This window comes from Ranitomeya imitator, chromosome 5 (assembly GCF_032444005.1).
Source record: "Ranitomeya imitator isolate aRanImi1 chromosome 5, aRanImi1.pri, whole genome shotgun sequence".
Taxonomy (NCBI): domain Eukaryota; kingdom Metazoa; phylum Chordata; class Amphibia; order Anura; family Dendrobatidae; genus Ranitomeya; species Ranitomeya imitator.
The window spans coordinates 161008052-161033443 of NC_091286.1; the positions used below are offsets into that span (position 1 = coordinate 161008052).

The following is a 25392-nucleotide window of genomic DNA, read 5'->3' on the forward strand; positions in this document are numbered from 1 at the left end:
GGCAATATGATTTCAGCCTAAAGATCATTATTGATAAATAAACATGCACTAACCTTGCAAATGGGTCTGATTTATTAATATCAAAATGGAACACAATTCTGGTGTTAAGATTACCGGTAGATATTAGATACTTTTGCGACTCACTCAACAAGAAGCACAGCAAAGCAGCAAAAAAACAGTATAAAGATGGTGAACCAGAAGGGCAGAATGTCCTCAGCCACCTAGTCACTGCAGGTCTATCACGCATCTCAACTCTTTGAAATGATCCCTTTTCCTGTCCACTTACAGTTATCCAGTGTTTCCATAGAATTTCACACTATCATGAACACATAAAAGTTCACTCCTTTGCTGTGGAACACAAATGTTCACTATGGTGCCAAACTAGATTTTGTTATGACATACCTTTCATGGGGTCTCAGAGACCCTTCATTCTTATCAATTCTTTCATCTTAAGCTATCCAATTAATGTTATACAATTAAGAGCCCAATTATTAAAGATAAAGATCCACTTTATCTCCTGGATTGGTAGAAGGAACTTTTTAATAACTTTTATAATTTCTAAATTCTTTTATTTATTATAGATGGATTCACTGTTTCTCCCACCACTTTTTTAAAGAAAGCTAAATCTCTTTCTTTCTTAAGGCCCCTTCACATTAAGCGACGCTGCAGCGATACCGACAACGATCCGGATCGCTGCAGCGTCGCTGTTTGGTCGCTGGAGAGCTGTCACACAGACCGCTCTCCAGCGACCAACGATGCCGGTAACCAGGGTAAACATCGGGTAACTAAGCGCAGGGCCGCGCTTAGTAACCCGATGTTTACCCTGGATACCATCCTAAAAGTAAAAAAAAACAAACACTAGATACTTACCTACCGCTGTCTGTCCTCCAGCGCTGCGCTCTGCTTCTCTGCTCTCCTTCTGTACTGTCTGTGAGCCGGAAAGCAGAGCGGTGACGTCACCGCTCTGCTTTCCGGCTCACAGACAGTACAGGAGGAGTGCAGAGCACAGCGCTGGAGGACAGACAGCGGTAGGTAAGTATCTAGTATTTGTTTTTTTTTACTTTTAGCATGGTAACCAGGGTAAACATCGGGTTACTAAGCGCGGCCCTGCGCTTAGTTACCCGATGTTTACCCTGGTTACCAGTGAAGACATCGCTGGATCGGTGTCACACACACCGATCCAGCGATATCTCCAGGGAGTCCAGCGACGAAATAAAGTTCTGGACTTTGTTCAGCGACCAACGATCTCCCAGCAGGGGCCTGATCGTTGGTCGCTGTCACACAGAACAATTTCATTAACGATATCGTTGCTACGTCACAAATAGCAACGATATCGTTAACAATATCGTTATGTGTGAAGGTACCTTTAGTTTCTTGTGGACTCTCATCCTTGTGTTGCAATATAAAACTCTAATTCAAAGTAAACAATTATTTTTCACAAAAATAATTTTATTGATAGACATTTCATGCAAAAATGTAAAAGACATTACTTTATGCTTTATAGTGTCCCTATTGTTCCTCCATATAACCCCCAACCACCGTTTTAAAAACAGAACCTCCTTATCGCTTCTATTCACTTAAATTGTTCTCTCAACATTTTTCCTCTTCATTACTTTACTGAATCCCTTAACCCCTTTCAGATATGGGAAGTAATAGTACGCCAATGTCAGACTCCCCCAGTTTGGTGTGGGCTCCGGCGCAGAGCCTGCACCTTTCCGTGCAAATGACAGCTGATATATACAGCTGACATGTGCCCGCAACAGCCTTAGGTGGATTTGTGATCCACCTGATGCTGTTAACTAGTTAAATGCTGCAGTCAATCTCTGACAGCTGCATTTATCTCACGCTTACCGGAAACGCGTCACTAAACCAGCCCATTGTTGACCCCGTCACATGATCACAGGTCACCGATGGGTTGTCATAGCCAGATTGCTATGAGCACCGCCTGATGGTCGGCTCTCATAGCAAGTGAGCATTTCTGCTACATACGGCTGATCTGTAGCAGAGCTGATCAGACAACTGCAGCTTCCAGTCTCCCATGGAGACGATTGAAGTATGCAAAAAGTAATATAAAACTTTTTCAAAATATTACAAAAATAAAAAAAGTACCGTATATACTCGAGTATAAGCCGAGATTTTCAGCCCAAATTTTAGGGCTGAAAGTGCCCCCCTCGGCTTATACTCGAGTCACGGTAGCGGTGGGGTCGGCAGGTGAGGGGCTGAGGGCGCTGGGGTATACTTACCTAGTCCCAGCGATCCTCGCGCTGTCCCTGCCGTCCCACGGGCTTCGGCGCTGCAGCTTCTTCCTCTCTTCAGCGGTCACGTGGGACCGCTCATTACAGAAATGAATAAGCGGCTCCACCTCCCATAGGGGCGGAGCCGCTTATTCATTTCTCTAATCAGCGGTGCCGGTGACCGCTGATAGAGAAAGAAGCTGCAGCGCCGAAGACAGGAGGGGACAGCGCGAGGATCGCCAGGACTAGGTGAGTATGTTATATTCACCTGTCCTCGTTCCAGCCGCCGGGCGTCGCTCCATCTTCCCGGCCGGCGCCTCCATCTTCCCGGCGTCTGCGCTCTCTGACTGATCAGGCAGAGGGCGCGATGACGCGTATAGTGTGCGCGGCGCCCTCTGCCTGATCAGTCAGAGCAGAGACGCCGGGAAGATGGAGGCGCCGGAACGAGACGCCGGGAGCTGCAATCAAGGGAGGTGAGTATGTGTTTTTTTTTTTTATTGCAGCAGTAGCAGCGGCAGCACAGATTAATGTGGAGCATCTATGGGGCACAATGAACGGTGCAGAGCACCGTATAAGGCACAGCTAGGGGGCACAATGAACGGTGCAGAGCACTGTATAAGGCACAGCTAGGGGGCACAATGAACGGTGCAGAGCACCGTATAAGGCACAGCTAGGGGGCACAATGAACGGTGCAGAGCACCGTATAAGGCACAGCTAGGGGGCACAATGAACGGTGCAGAGCACCGTATAAGGCACAGCTAGGGGGCACAGTGAACGGTGCAGGGCACCGTATATGGCACAGCTAGGGGGCACAGTGAACGGTGCAGAGCACCGTATAAGGCACAGCTAGGGGGCACAATGAACGGTGCAGAGCACCGTATAAGGCACAGCTAGGGGGCACAATGAACGGTGCAGGGCACCGTATATGGCACAGCTAGGGGGCACAGTGAACGGTGCAGAGCACTGTATATGGCACAGCTATGGGGCACAGTGAACGGTGCAGAGCACTGTATATGGCACAGCTATGGGGCACAATGAACGGTGCAGAGCACTGTATATGGCACAGCTATGGGGCACAGTGAACGGTGCAGAGCACTATATGGGGCACAGGTATGGGGAAATAATGATCTATTTTTATTTTTGAAATTCACCGGTAAATGCTGCATTTCCACCCTAGGCTTATACTCGAGTCAATAAGTTTTCCCAGTTTTTTGTGGCAAAATTAGGGGGGTCGGCTTATACTCGGGTCGGCTTATACTCGAGTATATACGGTATAAAAGTTCAAATCGCCCCATTCAAAATAAAACAATAAAAAAAATTGGTATCACCACATTCAGAATTGCCTGATCTATCAATATAAAAAAATAATTATTCCGATCGTTAAATGACGTAATGAGAAAAGAAGTCAAATTGCCAGAATTATGTTTTTTTGGTTTCTGCAACATTGCATTAAAATGGAAAAACGGGCGATCAAAAAAAGTATCTGCACCAAAATGGTATCATTAAAAACGCCAGCTCGGCACACAAGAAATAAGCCCTCACCCAACCTGAGATCATGAAAAATGGAGACACTACGGATATCAGAAAATGGCACAATTTTTTTTTTAGCAAACTTTGGAATTTTTTTTCACCACTTAAACAAAAAAGAACCTATACATGTTTGGTGTCTATGAACTCCTAATGACCTCAAGAATCATAATGGCAGGTCAGTTTAACATTTAGTGAACATGGTAAAAAAAAAACTGTGGGATTGCACTATTTTTGCAGTTTCACCCTACTTGGAATTCTTTTCTTGTTTTCCAGTACATGATATGTTAAAACCAATGGTGTTGTTCAAAAGTACAACTCGTCCCTCAAAAAACACAAGCCCTTACATTGCCATTTTGAACACAAAATAAAAAAGTTTTGGCACTGTTAAGAAGGGGAGCAAAAAATCAAAAAAGCAAAAACAAAAATACCTCTGGTCGTTAAGAGGTTAAAGGGTTTGCCTCAGACATTTTTTTCTGTAGGCCTAAAAACTAACAGGCAGGCAGGGATCTCTGCTGGCACAGAGCTGTCACAGACCACTCCTGCTAGTGATTTGGCGGCTTCCGCTGATGTCACATCGACAGGGCAGTGGTTTCTTTTCCTCACTGCTCTGTTGTACGGGCGTCACTACCAACATCATTCTGATTGACAGCTGACTCCCTGCTGCATGAATGGGTACAACAGGCAGGTAGTTAGCAACTACCTGTCTGTTAGGATTTAAGTCCATATTATAAAAGGAAGTATTTGAAAAAACCCTTAAATAATATATTCTATATTTTAAGTCCTGTTTACTGCAATAATTTTATTGGGCATTTTCAGACCCTCTTTTTCAATAGCCTTCTTATATATTACATCCTTTTCCTCTACCACTACACAAATACTTCTTAGATCTCATAATAGTTGACATGTAATTTAATTAGAGAATTACTATCATATATCTTTTTTTTAAAACCCTTGAATCCAGAATTTCTGTATCCACAGCACCAGCAGACATGGTCTAGATCCACATTATCTATAGCACATCTCTTACAATTTCTTTGTGCTCCTATAATTTTTCAGAAAACTGCGTGCAATATATAGCCTGTGTGTAATATATAAGTTATGTTAACTTGTGAGATGCTGAATAGAGATGAGTGATCCTTCCAAGGTTCAGTTCCATTCAGTTCTCGAACGTCCCGATGTTTGCCAAACAAGTTCGCCGAACAGTTTGATGCATGTATCTTAATCCCATTAAAATCAGTGGGAGGCCAAAAGAAATGTCTACACAACACCTTAAGGGGTGACAAAAAGCTTCCCAAACTGCTAAAATTAGGGGCATGCACCATGTAAAGTGGCATCAATTGACTCACAGTAGAATTTAGCTAATGGCACAGCAACATCAGCCATGGACCATGAATGAGGTATCAGGGTTTGGGCCAGCATTTAGAGCTTTGAATTGAAGTTTCAATGAGGAAATGGTGGTTAAGGGAGTGGTGTAAGAGCACAGGCTCCCCGCACAGAGCCCCGGCAGGCACGCACAGAGCCCCGGCAGCCCACACAGAGCCCCGACACACCGCAGAGAGCCCCAGCACATCACACAGATCCCCGGCATGCCGCACAGAGCCCCGGCATACCACACAGAGCCCCGGCAGGCCTGCACAGACCCCTAAAAGGCCCGTACAGATCCCCGGCAGGCCCGCACAGACCCCGCCAACACACATAGACACGTACAGTGTCCGCCACGCACCGACCACACTCTTCCCCCCTCCGGAACAGGATGTAGAAGGACAGAAAGGGCTTATTTACATTCCAATATTTGTGTCCCATTGACTTGCATTGGTATCGGGTATCGGCGATATCCAATATTTTTTTGATATCGGCCGATCCAATCCTATACCGATACTTCTGGATATCGGAAGGTATCGCTGAACACTAATCGTAACAATTGCTCTCATTGTATGGTCCAGCCATCAATGTAATAAATAGGATGTTCATGTAATGCTGCATGAACCAGTAACCAACCAGTATGTGCAAAAGTACAGACACCGAGGGCTACTAAATGCATAAAGGGTGTGAGGACAGATGGCATAAGGGTCCTGGTTTTGAATAAAAATGTAAATGGGCAAAACTGGCATAGTTAGATAAATATGCTGAGGCTGTAGTCCAGTCTGAAAGCATGCATTTTTAGGGCACACTTAAAACCTTGGGTATTGGGGAATAATTGAATTGTCCTGGGTGACTTTTACACACCACCTGATGATAGCATCACATAAAGTGTTTTTAATGCTTTATATTTGAATGAGACCTGCCAGTTTTTGCCTTCTAGGGTCTATGGATGACCCTCCTTATAATTTTTTCCTGGCTTTGCACTTTGTGTAAAGCCTTTATGAATGTGGAAGTACCACAACTACACTTTGTTCACAATATTTGAATGAGGCTATACAGTTGGTGCCTTCAAGGGTTTATAGATGATTCTGCTTGCAATTTTTGTCAGAATTAGCACAGTGCATAGTCTTTATGAGTCTAGGAGTACCACTACATGATAATTTTAACAGAATGTGTATGACGCCCTCCTTTATGTCTAATACAGGGTGTTTCTGACTCCCTCTGAGTCCCTAATTTTTGCCAGTTATTGCTTCCTTCACAAATTACACTGAAATTTCCTATTTTTTAATTTAAAAAATTGGTTTATATTATTTTTATAATTATTTTTTTTTTTTTAAATAAAAAAAAATCCTTTTTACATGTTGCTTTATAAAGAAGACATTATACAGAAAAACATTTTGTAACATTTTTTTCCTGTAAAATGCAACTGCTTGTCGATTTGGAATGTTTTATTGTAAGTTCTTAAAGTGGAGTAAAAGTGTGACACCATTGTTCTCAGCAGCAATCTGGGAATCAGAGATGCTTCCAGCCCATGCTGTTCTTCTTCCATTCAGTGCTTTTCTCATCCATTTCAACATTTTCACTGTCCCCCAGACCACTTTTTAGGGTCTGCTGGAATCATACTCAGATTTCGCATTGACTCCCATTATATTCATTACTCGAAACGAGCATTCGAGCATTAGCAAATACTCGGATTGAGCAACGAGCACCTGAGCATTTTAGTGCTCGCTCATCTCTAGCAGTCTTCCTTTGAATTTTACAAGGCACTCATGGATAGAAAGTTTTGGAGTGTAGAGCCTTAAGAACATTTTTGTCAGCTCTTTGATGATGAGTCTCTCATGTTCTGGGGCATTTGTGGGCATGCATTGACTATTGTCGTTAAAATGCCAAAATCTCAAAATTAAGTATATTCATTGATAGACCATTATTTTTAATCTTTAAAGACTCCATAATAACAGGGTCTGTACCACAGGACTGGCGTACAGCAAATGTGGTGCCAATATTCAAAAAGGGGACAAAAACTGAACTCGGAAATTATAGGCCAGTAAGTTTAACCTCTACTGTGGGTAAAATCCTGAAAGGTATTCTAAGGGATGCTGTACTGGAGTATCTTAAGAGCAATAACCTCATGACCCAATATCATCATGGGTTTATTAGGGACCGGTCCTGTCAGACTAATCTGATCAATTTCTATGAAGAGGTAAGTTCCAGACTGGAACAAGGGAACCCAGTGGACGTAGTGTATATGGACTTTTCAAAAGCTTTTGATATGGTGCCACACAAAAGGTTAATACATGAAATGAGAATAATGTGAGGACAGATGGCATAAGGGTCCTGGTTTTGAATAAAAATGTAAATGGCAAAACAGGCATAGTTAGATAAATATACTGAGGCTGTGGTCCAGTCTGAAAGCATGCATTTTTAGGGCACACTTAAAACTTTGGGTATTGGGGAATAATTGAATTGTCCTGGGTGACTTTTACACACCACCAGATGATAGCATCACATAAAGTGTTTTTAATGTTTTATATTTGAATGAGGCCTGCCAGTTTTTGCCTTCTATGGTCTATGGATGACCCTACTTATAATTTTTTCCTGGCTTTGCACTTTGTGTAAAGCCTTTATGAGTGTGGAAGTACCACAACTACACTTTGTTCACAATATTTGAATGAGGCTATACAGTTGGTGCCTTCATGGGTGTATAGATGATTCCGCTTGTAATTTTTGTCAGAATTAGCACAGTGCATAGTCTTTATGAGTCTAGGAGTACCACTACATGATAATTTTAACAGAATGTGTATGACGCCCTCTATTATGTCTAATACAGGGTGTTTCTGACTCCCTCCAAGTCCCTAATTTTTGCCAGTTATTGCTTCCTTCACAAATTACACTGAAATGTCCTATTTTTTAATTTAAAAAATTGGTTTATATTATTTTTGTAATTATATTTTTTTTAAAAATCAAAAAAACCTTTTTACATGTTGCCTTATATAGAAGTCATTATACAGGAAAAACATTTGTAACATTTTTTTCCTGTAAAATGCAACTTCTTGTCGATTTGGAATGTTTTATTGTAAGTTCTTAAAGTGGAGTAAATGTGTGACACCATTGTTCTCAGCAGCAATCTGGGAATCAGAGATGCTTCCACCCCATGCTGTTCTTCTTCCATTCAGTGCTTTTCTCATCCATTTCAACATTTTCACTGTCCCCCAGACCTCTTTTTAGGGTCTGCTGGAATCATACTCATATTTCCCATTGACTCCCATTATATTCATTACTCGAAACGAAAATTAAGTATATTCATTGATAGACCATTATTTTTAATCTTTAAAGACTCCATAATAACAGGGTCTGTACCACAGGACTGGCGTATAGCAAATGTGGTGCCAATATTCAAAAAGGGGACAAAAACTGAACTCGGAAATTATAGGCCAGTAAGTTTAACCTCTACTGTGGGTAAAATCCTGGAAGGTATTCTAAGGGATGCTATGCTGGAGTATCTTAAGAGAAATACCCTCATGACCCAATATCAACATGGGTTTTATTAGGGACCGGTCCTGTCAGACTAATCTGATCAATTTCTATGAAGAAGTAAGTTCCAGACTGGAACAAGGCAACCCAGTGGACGTAGTGTATATGGACTTTTCAAAAGCTTTTGATACGGTGCCACACAAAAGGTTGATACATAAAATGAGAATAATGGGGATAGGGGAAAATATGTGTAAGTGGGTTAAAAGCTGGCTCAGGGATAGGAAACAAAGGGTGGTTATTAATGGAGCACACTCGGACTGGGTCGCGGTTAGCAGTGGGGTTCCACAGGGGTCAGTATTGGGCCATCTTCTTTTTAACATATTTATTAATGACCTTGTAGGGGGCATACAGAGTAGAATTTCAATATTTGCAGATGGCACTAAACTCTGCAGGGTAATCAATAAAGAGGAGGACAATTTTATATTACAGGATGATTTATGTAAACTAGAAGCGTGGACTGACAAATGGCAAATGAGCTTTAATGGGGATAAATGTAAGGTCATGCACTTGGGTCCAAGTAATAAGATGTAAAACTATGTGCTTAATTCTAAAATTCTGGGCAAAACCGTCAATGAAAAAGACCTGGGTGTATGGGTGGATGACAAACTGACATTTAGTGGCCAGTGTCAGGTAGCTGCTACAAAGGCAAATAAAATAATGGGATGCATTAAAAGAGGCATAGAAGCGCATGAGGAGAACATAATTTTACCTCTATACAAGTCACTAGTTCAACCACACTTAGAATACTGTGTACAGTTCTGGTCTCCGGTGTATAAGAAAGACATAGCTGAACTAGAGCGGGTGCAGAGAAGAGCTACCAAGGTTATTAGAGGACTGGGGGGTCTGCAATACCAAGATAGGTTATTACACCACTTGGGGCTATTTAGTTTTGAAAAACGAAGGCTAAGGGGTGATCTTATTTTAATGTACAAATATATTCACACCTGAATGCACTTAGTTGTACATATATTGCATATCTGCAATGACTTTAGTCTGCAGTGTGATTCCTATAAGTGTGTCCTAGAAGTGTAAAGATTAATTTAGAATTCAAACCAGAATTGAACCAGAAGGGAACTGAAGGTAACTGGCCAGTCACTGTAAACAATGCCTGTTTGTCCTCTTTACTCCTAGTAAAGAACTGTTCATCTTTTCTTCAATCCTCCCCATCCATCTCACCTCCTCAGAACTGTTTCTCACCATACAATCCTCTGTCTCCAAGCACAGACAGCCACCTCATGCCCTCTCCTGTTCCCACCTGCTAACACTTTCTCTGCTCCTTCTCACTCCTGGTGATATCTCTCCAAATCCTAGTCCTCCTCACCACATTATCAAAGTCAGTTCTACCTCCCATCCACAATCTATCACAAATTTCCGTAACTTCTCTAACCTTATACCCATTCGCCCAGCCCCCACTTCCCCAGTCCCACTAACAGGAGCTCTGTGGAACGCTCGCTCTGTCTGCAACAAACTTTCCTACATCCACGATCTTTTTTGTTACAATAAACTTTCCTTTCTCGCCATCACCGAAACCTGGCTCACCCCTTCTGACACAGCCTCTCCTGCTGCACATTCATATGGTGGCTTAACACCTTTCTCACACACCCCACCCCAGCAGCAAGCATGGTGGAGGAGTAGGTTTTCTCCTGTCAGATAACTGCTCCTTCACCCCAATCCCACTGCCATTCTCTGTTACCCTCCCTTCCTTTGAGGTGCACTCTGTGCGCATCTATGCCTCCACCAACCTCCAACTGGCTGTCATTTACCGCCCCCAGGGCCAGCCACCACCTTCTTTGACCACTTCACCACCTGGCTACTTCATTTCCTTTCTGCGGACATCCCCACTATCATCATGGGAGACTTCAACATTGACACTTCCCTCTCAGCTGCCACTAAACTTCTATCTCTCACTTCCTCCTTCTGCCTCACTCAATGGTCTTCTGCAGCCACTCACAAAGATGGTCCCACAAACTTGCACACCCTCGCAGAAATCTTAAACACCTTGATCTACATTCACTCTCTGAATCCCTCCTCCCTATCACAGACATAAGTTCCCTACACAATGCGGATGACGCTGCCGCTCTATATAACACCACAATAGCTGCAGCTTTGGAATCTCTTGCCCCTCTCACACATACCAAAGCTCGCAAAATCAACAGACAGCCCAGGCACACCAGCCTGGCCAAAGAACTGAGGCGAGCTTCCAGGGCTGCAGAGCGGAGATGGAAAAGATCCCACTCCAACGAGGACTTTATCGCATTCAAACAGTCCCTCACTACTTTCAAGACCACACTCGCCACAGCAAAATATACCTACTTCTCATCTCTCATATCCTCCCTGTCTCACAACCCTAAACAGTTATTCAACACCATCAACTCTCTCCTCCGTCCCCCAGTGCCTCCTCCTTCCCCACTCATCTCAGCTGAATTCTTTGCCTCATTTTTCAAGCAGAAGATTGAGAACATTAGAGACAGTTTTAGTCGACAACCCCCAGAGCCCTTCCTCCCAACTATCCAGCCCTCCACCTCAAAAACCAACTTCTCCGCCATTACAGAAGATCGACTCTCCACTCTACTATCAAGATCGCATCTCACCACCTGTGCACTTGACCCGATCCCTTTCCACTTGATCCCAAACCTCGCCACAGTCTTCATCCAAACTCTAACCCATCTTTTCAACCTATCAATAACAACTGGTGTTTTCCCCTCAAGCTTTAAACATGCCTCAATCACACCTATCCTCAAAAAGCCCTTTCTTGACCCATGCTCTGTATCTAGCTATCGCCCTATATCACTTCTCCCCTATGTCTCAAAACTACTGGAACAACACCATAAAAGACACCATAAAATTCATATATCGGTAACTAAAATCCATTTGGAAAGCAAGCAAGAAAAAAAAAATAAAGCTCTCTGTAAATATTGAACTGTCCTCACATCTATCTTCCTGTTCCCTCTTTTACCGCCTACAATCAAGCTTGCGGTCACACCACTCCACTGAAACTGCCCTAACTAAGGTCACCAATGACCTATTAACCGCCAAGAGCAAGCGACACTACTCTATCCTCCTCCTCCTGGACCTGTCCTCTGCCTTTGACTCAGTGGACCATTCCATATTGCTACAGACCTTCTCATCCCTTGGCATCACAGATTGGCCCTATCCTGGATCTCGTCATACCTAACTGACCGAACATTCAGCGTCTCCCATTCACACACCACCTCCTCACCTCGCCCCCTATCTGTCAGAGTCCCACAAGGTTCAGTTCTAGGGCCCCTGCTCTTCTCCATTTACACTTTTGGCCTGGGAAAGCTCATAGAATCTCACGGTTTTCAGTATCATCTTTATGCTGATGACACATAGATCTACATCTCTGGACCAGATATCACCCCCTCCTTACCAGAATCCCTCAATGTCTATCCGCTATTTTATCCTTCTCCGCTAGATTTCTAAAACTTGGACAAAACAGAATTCATTGTCTTTTCCCCATCTCATGCAACCCCCCCAACGAACCTATCCATTACAGTAAATGACTCTCCCCAGTCCCATAAGCTCACTGTCTCGGGGTAATCCTTGACACTGATCTCTCCTTTAAACCACATATCCAAGCCCTTTCCACTTCCTGCCGCCTTCAACTCAAAAATATTTCACGGATCAGTACATTTCTAAACCAAGAATCTGAAAAAACCCTAGTCCATGCCCTCATCATCTCCCGCCTTGAATACTGTAACCTCCTGCTCTGTGGCCTCCCCTCTAACACTTTCGCACCCCTCCAATCTATTCTAAACTCGGCTGCCTGACTAATCCACCTATCCCCCCGTTATTCCCTGCCCTCTCCCCTCTGTCAATCCCTTCACTGGCTCCCCATTACCCAGAGACTCCAGTACAAAAGCCTAACCATGACATAAAAGCCATCCACAACTAGTGTTGAGCGATACCTTCCGATATCGGAAAGTATCGGTATCGGATTGGATCGGCCGATATTCAAAAAATATCGGATATCGCCGATACCGATACCCGATCCCAATGCAAGTCAATGGGACCAAAATATCGGAATTAAAATGAACCCTTTCTTTCCTTGTAGGTTCATTCTACATGAAGGAAAACAACTAAGAATAATGCCGGATGTATTTGGGGAGGTGGCGGAGACATTAAAGTCATAGAGGTTTATCCCAATCAAATAGAATAGCATGTTTTTTGTTTTTTTTTAAGACGTTCGGAGTGACAAAGATATTGACTATGTAAATTTTTTTTTTTATTTTGTCAGATATTGATGTTTCACTATTCCACGCCCTTCCCCTTCTTTTTTTTCTCTTTTTTTTTTCTTTTCCCACACTTTCATCTTCATCATCATCAGCATCTTTGACATCAACTTCTTCTTCACCTTATTCATCTTCTTCTTTATCCTTTACCTTTTTTTTTTTTTTGATTACATTCTTCATATTCATTTTATTCAACTATTATTATTCTTCCTATTCTACATATTCTTTTTATTCCACTGTTATTATTCTTCCTATTCTACTTCTTCATCATATTCTCATTTGTGACAGGCATTCCCATAGTTGTTATCTATAAAAGTTGGAAGATTACACCTTCCGTTCTGCCAGTCACAAAAGTTACATTTGTCCGCGTTCAGTTTGGCCTGCAGCATCAGGCTTTATCCAGGGGCACCACGAGGAGGAACGGACTCACCCCCATACACTGCTTAGTCTTCTTCTGCATATAATTTAGATAATATCTTTTGCTCTGATATTAAGTCTTATGCTTAATGTTCTTCTGCTCTTTGTTCTGCAGCCTCTTGTTCTTCTGCTTCTCGGTCTTCCATGTCGTCGTCTCCAGGGTCGTCGTCTCCAGTGTCGTCATCTCCGCCGTCGTCGTCTCCGCCGTCGTCGTCTCCGCCGTCGTCGTCTCCGTCGTCGTCGTCGTCGTCATCGGGGTGGTCTTCCGGGTCGTCGTCGTCGGCATCGGGGTGGTCTTCCGGGTCGTCGACGTTAGGGTCTTCAACTTGGAAATGTAGCAGAAGGTACAAGAAGGCTGAGAAAATGCCAAGAACCAGCTGATGGAACTGGAACTCGGATGGCTACCCGAAGGTTCAAGAGCCTATGGAACTACCGAGGACCAGCTGACGTTACTGGAACCCGGTTACTAAGCAGGAGGTACCCGTGCTAAAAAGCACTACCAAGGACCGCCTGACGTTGGCGGAACTCGGATACCCAGAAGGAGGCACCTAAGCCAAAGGCTCTGCCCGGAACCAGCTGACGGTACTGGAACCAGGATGGGGAGCAGAAGGTACAAGAGCAAAAGACACTGCCGAGAACCAGCTGACGGTACTGGAACCCGGATGGGTAGCCGAAGGTCCAAGAGCCAATGGAACTACCGAGGACCAGCTGACGTTACTGGAACCCGGTTACTAAGCAGGAGGTACCCGTGCCTGAAAGCACTACCAAGGACCACCTGACGTTGGTGGAACTTGGATACCCAGAAGGAGGCACCTAAGCCAAAGGCTCTGCCCGGAACCAGCTGACGGTACTGGAACCAGGATGGGGAGCAGAAGGTACAAGAGCAAAAGACACTGCCGAGAACCAGCTGACGGTGCTGGAACCAGGTGGTGGACCTGAAGGCCCACAGGAGAGGAGAGAACAGCTAGGCCGCGAGGCAGCCGCAGTTACCGAACCCCAACAGTCCTACAGGGGGAGCTGGGCCTACTGGCACTACAGAACCAGCCTTGACTACCAGTTCACGCAGCCCACATAGGAAGCTCCTAAACTGGAGGCACCCTGGAGTTGGCTAACCCGACCGCACCACGACGGGGCAAGCATAGGCGTCTCAGTGAGCTTGACACAACCCGGAAACAGCTGACGGTGCTGAAACCAGGCTTGGCACGAGGGAGTACCTGTGTCAAAAACACTGCCGAGAACCAGCTGACGTTGCTGGAACCCAGATGCGTTGCCCCAGTGTGCAAGAGCCAATGGCACGACCGAGGACCAGCTGACGGTGCTGGAACCCGGTTACTAAGCTGTAGGTGCCCGCGCTTAAAAGCACTACCAAGGACCGCCTGACGTTGGCGGAACTCGGATACCCAGGAGGAGGCACCTAAGCTAAAGGCTCGGCCTGGAACCAGCTGACGGTGCTGGAACCAGGTGGTGGACCCGAAGGCCCACAGGAGAGGAGAGAACAGCTAGGCCGCGAGGCAGCCGCAGTTACCGAACCCCAACAGTCCTACAGGGGGAGCTGGGCCTACTGGCACTACAGAACCAGCCTTGACTACCAGTTCACGCAGCCCACATAGGAAGCTCCTAAACTGGAGGCACCCTGGAGTTGGCTAACCCGACCGCACCACGACGGGGCAAGCATAGGCGTCTCAGTGAGCTTGACACAACCCGGAAACAGCTGACGGTGCTGAAACCAGGCTTGGCACAAGGGAGTACCTGTGTCAAGAACACTGCCGAGAACCAGCTGGCGGTGCTGGAACCCAGATGCGTTGCCCCAGTGTGCAAGAGCCAATGGCACGACCGAGGACCAGCTGGCGGTGCTGGAACCCGGTTACTAAGCTGTAGGTGCCCGCGTTTAAAAGCACTACCAAGGACCGCATGACGTTGGCGGAACTCGGATACCCAGGAGGAGGCACCTAAGCCAAATGCTCGGCCCGGAACCAGCTGACGGTGCTGGAACCAGGTGGTGGACCCGAAGGCCCACAGGAGAGGAGAGAACAGCTAGGCCGCGAGGCAGCCGCAGTTACCGAACCCCAACAGTCCTACAGGGGGAGCTGGGCCTACTGGCACTACAGAACCAGCCTTGACTACCAGTTCACGCAGCCCACATAGGAAGCTCCTAAACTGGAGGCACCCTGGAGTTGGCTAACCCGACCGCACCACGACGGGGCAAGCATAGGCATCTCAGTGAGCTTGACACAACCCGGAAACAGCTGACGGTGCTGAAACCAGGCTTGGCACGAGGGAGTACCTGTGTCAAGAACACTGCCGAGAACCAGCTGGCAGTGCTGGAACCCAGATGCGTTGCCCCAGTGTGCAAGAGCCAATGGCACGATCGAGGACCAGCTGGCGGTGCTGGAACCCGGTTACTAAGCTGTAGGTGCCCGCGCTTAAAAGCACTACCAAGGACCGCCTGACGTTGGCGGAACTCGGATACCCAGGAGGAGGCACCTAAGCCAAAGGCTCGGCCTGGAACCAGCTGACGGTGCTGGAACCAGGAGGTGGACCCGAAGGCCCACAGGAGAGGAGAGAACAGCTAGGCCGCGAGGCAGCCGCAGTTACCGAACCCAACAGTCCTACAGGGGGAGCTGGGCCTACTGGCACTACAGAACCAGCCTTGACTACCAGTTCACGCAGCCCACATAGGAAGCTCCTAAACTGGAGGCACCCTGGAGTTGGCTAACCCGACCGCACCACGACGGGGCAAGCATAGGCGTCTCAGTGAACTTGACACAACCCGGAAACAGCTGACGGTGCTGAAACCAGGCTTGGCACGAGGGAGTACCTGTGACAAGAACATTGCCGAGAACCAGCTGGCGGTGCTGGAACCCAGATGCGTTGCCCCAGTGTGCAAGAGCCAATGGCACGACCGAGGACCAGCTGGCGGTGCTGGAACCCGGTTACTAAGCTGTAGGTGCCTGCGCTTAAAAGCACTACCAAGGACCGCATGACGTTGGCGGAACTCGGATACCCAGGAGGAGGCACCTAAGCCAAAGGCTCGGCCCGGAACCAGCTGACGGTGCTGGAACCAGGTGGTGGACCCGAAGGCCCACAGGAGAGGAGAGAACAGCTAGGCCGCGAGGCAGCCGCAGTTACCGAACCCCAACAGTCCTACAGGGGGAGCTGGGCCTACTGGCACTACAGAACCAGCCTTGACTACCAGTTCACGCAGCCCACATAGGAAGCTCCTAAACTGGAGGCACCCTGGAGTTGGCTAACCCGACCGCACCACGACGGGGCAAGCATAGGCATCTCAGTGAGCTTGACACAACCCGGAAACAGCTGACGGTGCTGAAACCAGGCTTGGCACGAGGGAGTACCTGTGTCAAGAACACTGCCGAGAACCAGCTGGCAGTGCTGGAACCCAGATGCGTTGCCCCAGTGTGCAAGAGCCAATGGCACGATCGAGGACCAGCTGGCGGTGCTGGAACCCGGTTACTAAGCTGTAGGTGCCCGCGCTTAAAAGCACTACCAAGGACCGCCTGACGTTGGCGGAACTCGGATACCCAGGAGGAGGCACCTAAGCCAAAGGCTCGGCCTGGAACCAGCTGACGGTGCTGGAACCAGGAGGTGGACCCGAAGGCCCACAGGAGAGGAGAGAACAGCTAGGCCGCGAGGCAGCCGCAGTTACCGAACCCAACAGTCCTACAGGGGGAGCTGGGCCTACTGGCACTACAGAACCAGCCTTGACTACCAGTTCACGCAGCCCACATAGGAAGCTCCTAAACTGGAGGCACCCTGGAGTTGGCTAACCCGACCGCACCACGACGGGGCAAGCATAGGCGTCTCAGTGAACTTGACACAACCCGGAAACAGCTGACGGTGCTGAAACCAGGCTTGGCACGAGGGAGTACCTGTGACAAGAACATTGCCGAGAACCAGCTGGCGGTGCTGGAACCCAGATGCGTTGCCCCAGTGTGCAAGAGCCAATGGCACGACCGAGGACCAGCTGGCGGTGCTGGAACCCGGTTACTAAGCTGTAGGTGCCTGCGCTTAAAAGCACTACCAAGGACCGCATGACGTTGGCGGAACTCGGATACCCAGGAGGAGGCACCTAAGCCAAAGGCTCGGCCCGGAACCAGCTGACGGTGCTGGAACCAGGTGGTGGACCCGAAGGCCCACAGGAGAGGAGAGAACAGCTAGGCCGCGAGGCAGCCGCAGTTACCGAACCCCAACAGTCCTACAGGGGGAGCTGGGCCTACTGGCACTACAGAACCAGCCTTGACTACCAGTTCACGCAGCCCACATAGGAAGCTCCTAAACTGGAGGCACCCTGGAGTTGGCTAACCCGACCGCACCACGACGGGGCAAGCATAGGCGTCTCAGTGAGCTTGACACAACCCGGAAACAGCTGACGGTGCTGAAACCAGGCTTGGCACGAGGGAGTACCTGTGTCAAGAACACTGCCGGGAACCAGCTGGCGGTGCTGGAACTCAGATGCGTTGCCCCAGTGTGCAAGAGCCAATGGCACGACCGAGGACCAGCTGGCGGTGCTGGAACCCGGTTACTAAGCTGTAGGTGCCCGCGCTTAAAAGCACTACCAAGGACCGCCTGACGTTGGCGGAACTCGGATACCCAGGAGGAGGCACCTAAGCCAAAGGCTCGGCCTGGAACCAGCTGACGGTGCTGGAACCAGGTGGTGGACCCGAAGGCCCACAGGAGAGGAGAGAACAGCTAGGCCGCGAGGCAGCCGCAGTTACCGAACCCCAACAGTCCTACAGGGGGAGCTGGGCCTACTGGCACTACAGAACCAGCCTTGACTACCAGTTCACGCAGCCCACATAGGAAGCTCCTAAACTGGAGGCACCCTGGAGTTGGCTAACCCGACCGCACCACGACGGGGCAAGCATAGGCGTCTCAGTGAGCTTGACACAACCCGGAAACAGCTGACGGTGCTGAAACCAGGCTTGGCACGAGGGAGTACCTGTGACAAGAACACTGCCAAGAACCAGCTGGCGGTGCTGGAACCCAGATGCGTTGCCCCAGTGTGCAAGAGCCAATGGCACGACCGAGGACCAGCTGGCGGTGCTGGAACCCGGTTACTAAGCTGTAGGTGCCCGCGCTTAAAAACACTACCAAGGGCCGCCTGACGTTGGCGGAACTCGGATACCCAGGAGGAGGCACCTAAGCTAAAGGCTCGGCCCGGAACCAGCTGACGGTGCTGGAACCAGGTGGTGGACCCGAAGGCCCACAGGAGAGGAGAGAACAGCTAGGCCGCGAGGCAGCCGCAGTTATCGAACCCCAACAGTCCTACAGGGGGAGCTGGGCCTACTGGCACTACAGAACCAGCCTTGACTACCAGTTCACGCAGCTCACTTAGGAAGCTCCTAAACTGGAGGCACCATGGAGTTGGCTAACCCGACCGCACCACGACGGGGCAAGCATAGGCGTCTCAGTGAGCTTGACACAACCCGGAAACAGCTGACGGTGCTGAAACCAGGCTTGGCACGAGGGAGTACCTGTGTCAAAAACACTGCCGAGAACCAGCTGGCGTTGCTGGAACCCAGATGCGTTGCCCCAGTGTGCAAGAGCCAATGGCACGACCGAGGACCAGCTGGCGGTGCTGGAACCCGTTACTAAGCTGTAGGTGCCCGTGCTTAAAAGCACTACCAAGGACCGCCTGACGTTGGCGGAACTCGGATACCCAGGAGGAGACACCTAAGCCAAAGGCTCGGCCTGGAACCAGCTGACGGTGCTGGAACCAGGTGGTGGACCCGAAGGCCCACAGGAGAGGAGAGAACAGCTAGGCCGCGAGGCAGCCGCAGTTACCGAACCCCAACAGTCCTACAGGGGGAGCTGGGCCTACTGGCACTACAGAACCAGCCTTGACTACCAGTTCACGCAGCCCACATAGGAAGCTCCTTAACTGGAGGCACCCTGGAGTTGGCTAACCCGACCGCAACACGACGGGGCAAGCATAGGCGTCTCAGTGAGCTTGACACAACCCGGAAACAGCTGACGGTGCTGAAACCAGGCTTGGCACGAGGGAGTACCTGTGTCAAGAACACTGCCGAGAACCAGCTGGCGGTGCTGGAACCCAGATGCGTTGCCTATTAAAGATTGTCTTCCTAGAGCCCCAACTAGCGGTGCTGGAGCAAAGGGTAAGCAGGGGGAGCAGAGTGTAGGCCGAAGCCTGCACTGGAGGCAGCTTTGTGTCAGCGTTGCGTTTGCAGGACACTTTGCCGGCTACACAGTGTGGGAACAGCTGGCGTTGCTGAACCCCACTAACACAATGGCGGGTGTTTTTCTCTGTGCAGCTAGCACTTGCGGGCAAAAACTAGCGATGTTAGAGCCCGTGGTGAAGCAGGAGGAGGAGGAGGAGAGGAGCAGAGTGTAGGCCGAAGCCTAGTTGAACCAATTTCAAAGGAAACCTTTAACCCCCCCTCAGGTGTTACAAAGTACAAGAGACACACCTTGTGCAGTATTAATGCTGCACAAGTGAAAGGTTGCTCTATTAATTTGTCTACTTGCACACGCTGAATGAAAGACGTACACAATTTTGCCCATTCTACAGTCAAACTGTAGTGGATGCGTGACTTGGCTTTTTAAGGAGACGCAGCACAGGTGTCCCAAATAACGCCTTGGTGCTTGGCGCAGCTTCCTGAGCATTGTTATTTGCTGTACAGGAGTCAGCACTCTTGTGTTATCCTTTGGCAATGCCCTGTTAGAGCTGCCCGTCTTATGACCTCATTTCATGTTGGCCGGTGCGGTTAACGATGGCCATAAATCCCAGACCCACAGTGCCTTTTCCTAAAGTCACACTGCGGTGCTGGGATTCGTGGCCTTGTGCAGTAAATATGTTCGCCGCTCACACCTTACACCTGCTTCAGACTGGGCGGCCTCAGCTGATCCCTTATCGCATGCCGCGGCCATGAGGCCGCACAGTCAGAAGAAGGCGGAAGGAGGGGAGTGAAGACAGGGGAACATATGCACTGCTCGTGCCCATCAATCACACCCTCGCAGTCAAAACATATGAGACAACGAGGGGCGTTGTGTCGGGCAGGGCGGACGCACAGGCACAGCCAGCCAACCAATGATGTCAGAAGACGGGCAGCGCTAACAATGGGGGTGCTGCGTGTCATTAGAAAGGAAAGTCACACCTCAGGGACAGTGGAATGGTCTCTAATGAGACACATTTTGTACGTGTTGAGTTCCACGTGGGCAAGGAGAAAAAAGTCAGCCACCTTGCACAAATGCAGCAGTACTGCTGTACAAGGTGGCTGTTATACATAGAAACACCTGGGGGTGGGGGGCAGGCTCCCTTCAATTTCAGTTCATGTGCCTGCGTGGCGTTTGCAGGACACGTTGCCGGCTACACAGCAGGGGAACAGCTGGCGGTGCTGAACCCCACTAACACATTGGCTGGTGTTTTTCTCTGTGCAGCTAGCACTTCCGGGCAGAAACTGGAGGTGTTTGAGCCCAGGGTCAGCAGGAGGAAGAGAGGAGCAGAGTGTAGGCCGAAGCCTGCACTGGTGGCAGCTTTTGGTCAGTTGTGCCAGCGTGGCTTGTGCTGGACACGATGCCGACTACACAGCAGGGGAACAGCTGGCGGTGCTGAACCCCACTAACACATTGACTGGTGTTTTTCTCTGTGCAGCTAGCAGTTCCGGGCAAAAACTAGCGGTGTTTGAGCCCAGGGTCAGCAGGAGGAGGAGAGGAGCAGAGTGTAGGCCGAAGCCTGCACTGGTGGCAGCTTTTGGTCGGTTGTGCCAGCGTGGCTTGTGCTGGACACGATGCCGGCTACACAGCAGGGGAACAGCTGGAGGTGCTGAACCCCACTAACACATTGGCTGGTGTTTTTCTCTGTGCAGCTAGCACTTCCAGGCTACAACTGGCGGTGTTATAGCCCAGGGTCAGCAGGAGGAGGAGAGGAGCAGAGTGTAGGCCGAAGCCTAGTTGAACCAATTTCAAAGGTAACCTTTAACCCCCCCTCAGGTGTTGCAAGGTACAAGAGCCACACCTTGAACTGCATTAATGATGCACAAGTCAAAGGTTGCTCTCTTAATTTTGCTCCTTGCACACGCTGAATAAAACACGTACACTATTTTGCCCATTATACTGTCAAACAGTAGTGGAGGCGTGACTTGTCTTTTTAAGGAGACGCAGCACAGGTGTACAAATTGACACCTAGGTGCTGGGCGCAGATTCCTTACCGTTGTTATTTGCAGTACAGGAAACTGCGCTCTTGTGTTATCCCTTGGCAATACCCTGTTAGTGCAGGCCGTCTCATGACCTCATTTCATGTTGGCCGGTGCGGTTAACGATGGCCATAAATCCCAGACCCACAGTGCCTTTTCCTAAAGTCACACTGCGGTGCTGGGATTCGTGGCCTTGTGCAGTAAATATGTTCGCCGCTCACACATGTCCTTACACCTGCTTCAGACTGGGCGGCCTCAGCTGATCCCTTATCGCATGCCGCGGCCATGAGGCCGCACAGTCAGAAGAAGGCGGAAGGAGGGGAGTGAAGACAGGGGAACATATGCAGTGCTCGTGCCCATCAATCACACCCTCGCAGTCAAAATATATGAGACAACGAGGGGCGTTGTGTCGGGCAGGGCGGACGCACAGGCACAGCCAGCCAACCAATGATGTCAGAAGACGGGCAGCGCTAACAATGGGGGTGCTGCGTGTCATTAGAAAGGAAAGTCACACCTCAGGGACAGTGGAATGGTCTCTAATGAGACACATTTTGTATGTGTTGAGTTCCACGTGGGCAAGGAGAAAAAAGTCAGCCACCTTGCACAAATGCAGCAGTACTGCTGTACAAGGTGGCTGTTATACATAGAAACACCTGGGGGTGGGGGGCAGGTTACCTTCAATTTCAGTTCATGTGCCTGCGTGGCGTTTACAGGACACGTTGCCGGCTACACAGCAGGGGAACAGCTGGCGGTGCTGAAACCCACTAACACATTGGCTGGTGTTTTTCTCTGTGCAGCTAGCACTTCCGGGCAGAAACTGGAGGTGTTTGAGCCCAGGGTCAGCAGGAGGAGGAGAGGAGCAGAGTGTAGGCCGAAGCCTGCAATGGTGGCAGCTTTTGGTCAGTTGTGCCAGCGTGGCTTGTGCTGGACACGATGCCGACTACACAGCAGGGGAACAGCTGGCGGTGCTGAACCCCACTAACACATTGACTGGTCTTTTTCTCTGTGCAGCTAGCAGTTCCGGGCAAAAACTAGCGGTGTTTGAGCCCAGGGTCAGCAGGAGGAGGAGAGGAGCAGAGTGTAGGCCGAAGCCTGCACTGGTGGCAGCTTTTGGTCGGTTGTGCCAGCGTGGCTTGTGCTGGACACGATGCCGGCTACACAGCAGGGGAACAGCTGGCGGTGCTGAACCCCACTAACACATTGGCTGGTGTTTTTCTCTGTGCAGCTAGCACTTCCGGGCAGAAACTGGAGGTGTTTGAGCCCAGGGTCAGCAGGAGGAGGAGAGGAGCAGAGTGTAGGCCGAAGCCTGCACTGGTGGCAGCTTTTGGTCAGTTGTGCCAGCGTGGCTTGTGCTGGACACGATGCCGGCTACACAGCGGGGGAACAGCTGGCGGTGCTGAACCCCACTAACACATTGACTGGTGTTTTTCTCTGTGCAGCTAGCAGTTCCGGGAAAAAACTAGCGGTGTTTGAGCCCAGGGTCAGCAGGAGAGGAGCAGAGTGTAGGCCGAAGCCTAGTTGAACCAATTTCAAAGGTTACCTTTAACCCCCCCTCAGGTGTTGCAAGGTACAAGAGCCACACCTTGTGCAGCATTAATGCTGCACAAGTAAAAGGTTGCTCTATTTAATTTGCTCCTTGCACACGCTGAATAAAACACGTACACTATTTAGCCCACTATACTGTCAAACAGTAGTGGAGGCGTGACTTGTCTTTTTAAGGAGATGCAGCACAGGTGTCAAAATTTACACCTAGCTGCTGGGCGCAGATTCCTGAGCGTTGTTATTTGCTGTACAGGAGTCTGCGCTATTGTGATCTCTTGGCCATGCGCTGTGACTGAGCGCTTCCTGTCTTCTGACCTCATTTCATGTCGGCCGTTGCGGTTAGCGATGGACATGAATCCCAGACCCACAGTGTGTTTTCAAAAAATCACACTGCGTGGCTGGGATTCGTGGCCTTGTGCAGTAAATAGGTTTGCCGCTCACACATGTCCTTACACCTGCTTCAGACTGGGCGGCCTCATCTGATCCCTTATCGCCTGCCGCGGCCATGAGGACACCCAGTCTGAAGAAGGCGGAAGGAGATGAGTGAACACAAGCAAACATATGCACTGCACATGCCCATCAATCACACCCTCGCTGTCCAAAAAAATAAGACACCGAGGGGCGTTGTTTCGAGCAGGGCAGACGCACAGGCGCAGCCAGCTAACCAATAATGTCAAAAGACGGGCAGCGCTAACAAGGGTGGTGCTGCGTATCATTAGAAAGGAAAGTCACACCTCAGGGACAGTGGAATGGTCTCAATGAGACACATTTTGTACGTGTTGAGTTCCACGTGGGCAAGGAGAAAAAGTCAGCCACCTTGTACAAATGCAGCAGTACTGCTGTACAAGGTGGCTGTTATACATAGAAACACCTGGGGGTGGGGGGCAGGCTCCCTTCAATTTCAGTTCATGTGCCTGCGTGGCGTTTGCAGGTCACGTTGCAAGCTACACAGCAAGGGAACAGCTGGCGTTGCTGAACCCCACTGACACATTGACTGGTGTTTTTCTCTGTGCAGCTCGCATGTCCGGGCAAAAACTGGCGGTGTTAGAGCCCAGGGTCAGCAGGAGGAGGAGAGGAGCAGAGTGTAGGCCGGAGCCTGCACTGGTGGCAGCTTTTGGTCGGTTGTGCCAGCGTGGCTTGTGCTGGACACGATGCAAGCTACACAGCAGGGGAACAGCTGGCGGTGCTGAACCCCACTAACACATTGGCTGGTGTTTTTCTCTGTGCAGCTAGCACTTCTGGGCAGAAACTGGAGGTGTTTGAGCCCAGGGTCAGCAGGAGGAGGAGAGGAGCAGAGTGTAGGCCGAAGCCTGCACTGGTGGCAGCTTTTGGTCAGTTGTGCCAGCGTGGCTTGTGCTGGACACGATGCAAGCTACACAGCAGGGGAACAGCTGGCGGTGCTGAACCCCACTAACACATTGGCTGGTGTTTTTCTCTGTGCAGCTAGCACTTCTGGGCAGAAACTGGAGGTGTTTGAGCCCAGGGTCAGCAGGAGGAGGAGAGGAGCAGAGTGTAGGCCGAAGCCTGCACTGGTGGCAGCTTTTGGTCAGTTGTGCCAGCGTGGCTTGTGCTGGACACGATGCAAGCTACACAGCAGGGGAACAGCTGGCGGTGCTGAACCCCACTAACACATTGGCTGGTGTTTTTCTCTGTGCAGCTCGCATGTCCGGGCAAAAACTGGCGGTGTTAGAGCCCAGGGTCAGCAGGAGGAGGAGAGGAGCAGAGTGTAGGCCGAAGCCTGCACTGGTGGCAGCTTTTGGTCAGTTGTGCCAGCGTGGCTTGTGCTGGACACGATGCCGGCTACACAGCGGGGGAACAGCTGGCGGTGCTGAACCCCACTGACACAATGGTGGGTGTTTTTCTCTGTGCAGCTAGCATGTCCGGGCAGAAACTGGCGGTGTTTGAGCCCAGGGTCAGCAGGAGGAGGAGAGGAGCAGAGTGTAGGCCGAAGCCTGCACTGGTGGCAGCTTTTGGTCAGTTGTGCCAGTGTGGCTTGTGCTGGACACGATGCCGACTACACAGCAGGGGAACAGCTGGCGGTGCTGAACCCCACTAACACATTGACTGGTGTTTTTCTCTGTGCAGCTAGCAGTTCCGGGAAAAAACTAGCGGTGTTTGAGCCCAGGGTCAGCAGGAGAGGAGCAGAGTGTAGGCCGAAGCCTAGTTGAACCAATTTTAAAGGTTACCTTTAACCCCCCCTCAGGTGTTGCAAGGTACAAGAGCCACACCTTGTGCAGCATTAATGCTGCACAAGTAAAAGGTTGCTCTATTTAATTTGCTCCTTGCACACGCTGAATAAAACACGTACACTATTTAGCCCACTATACTGTCAAACAGTAGTGGAGGCGTGAC

General features: G+C 49.4%; 1 protein-coding gene across 3 annotated transcripts in view; it reads left to right on the forward strand.

The window, feature by feature from the left end:
* The window catches only part of SMOC2 (SPARC related modular calcium binding 2), a 642212-nt gene that overhangs the window by 428422 nt on the left and 188398 nt on the right, over window positions 1–25392 (forward strand). The gene's annotated exons all lie outside the window — the stretch shown is intronic.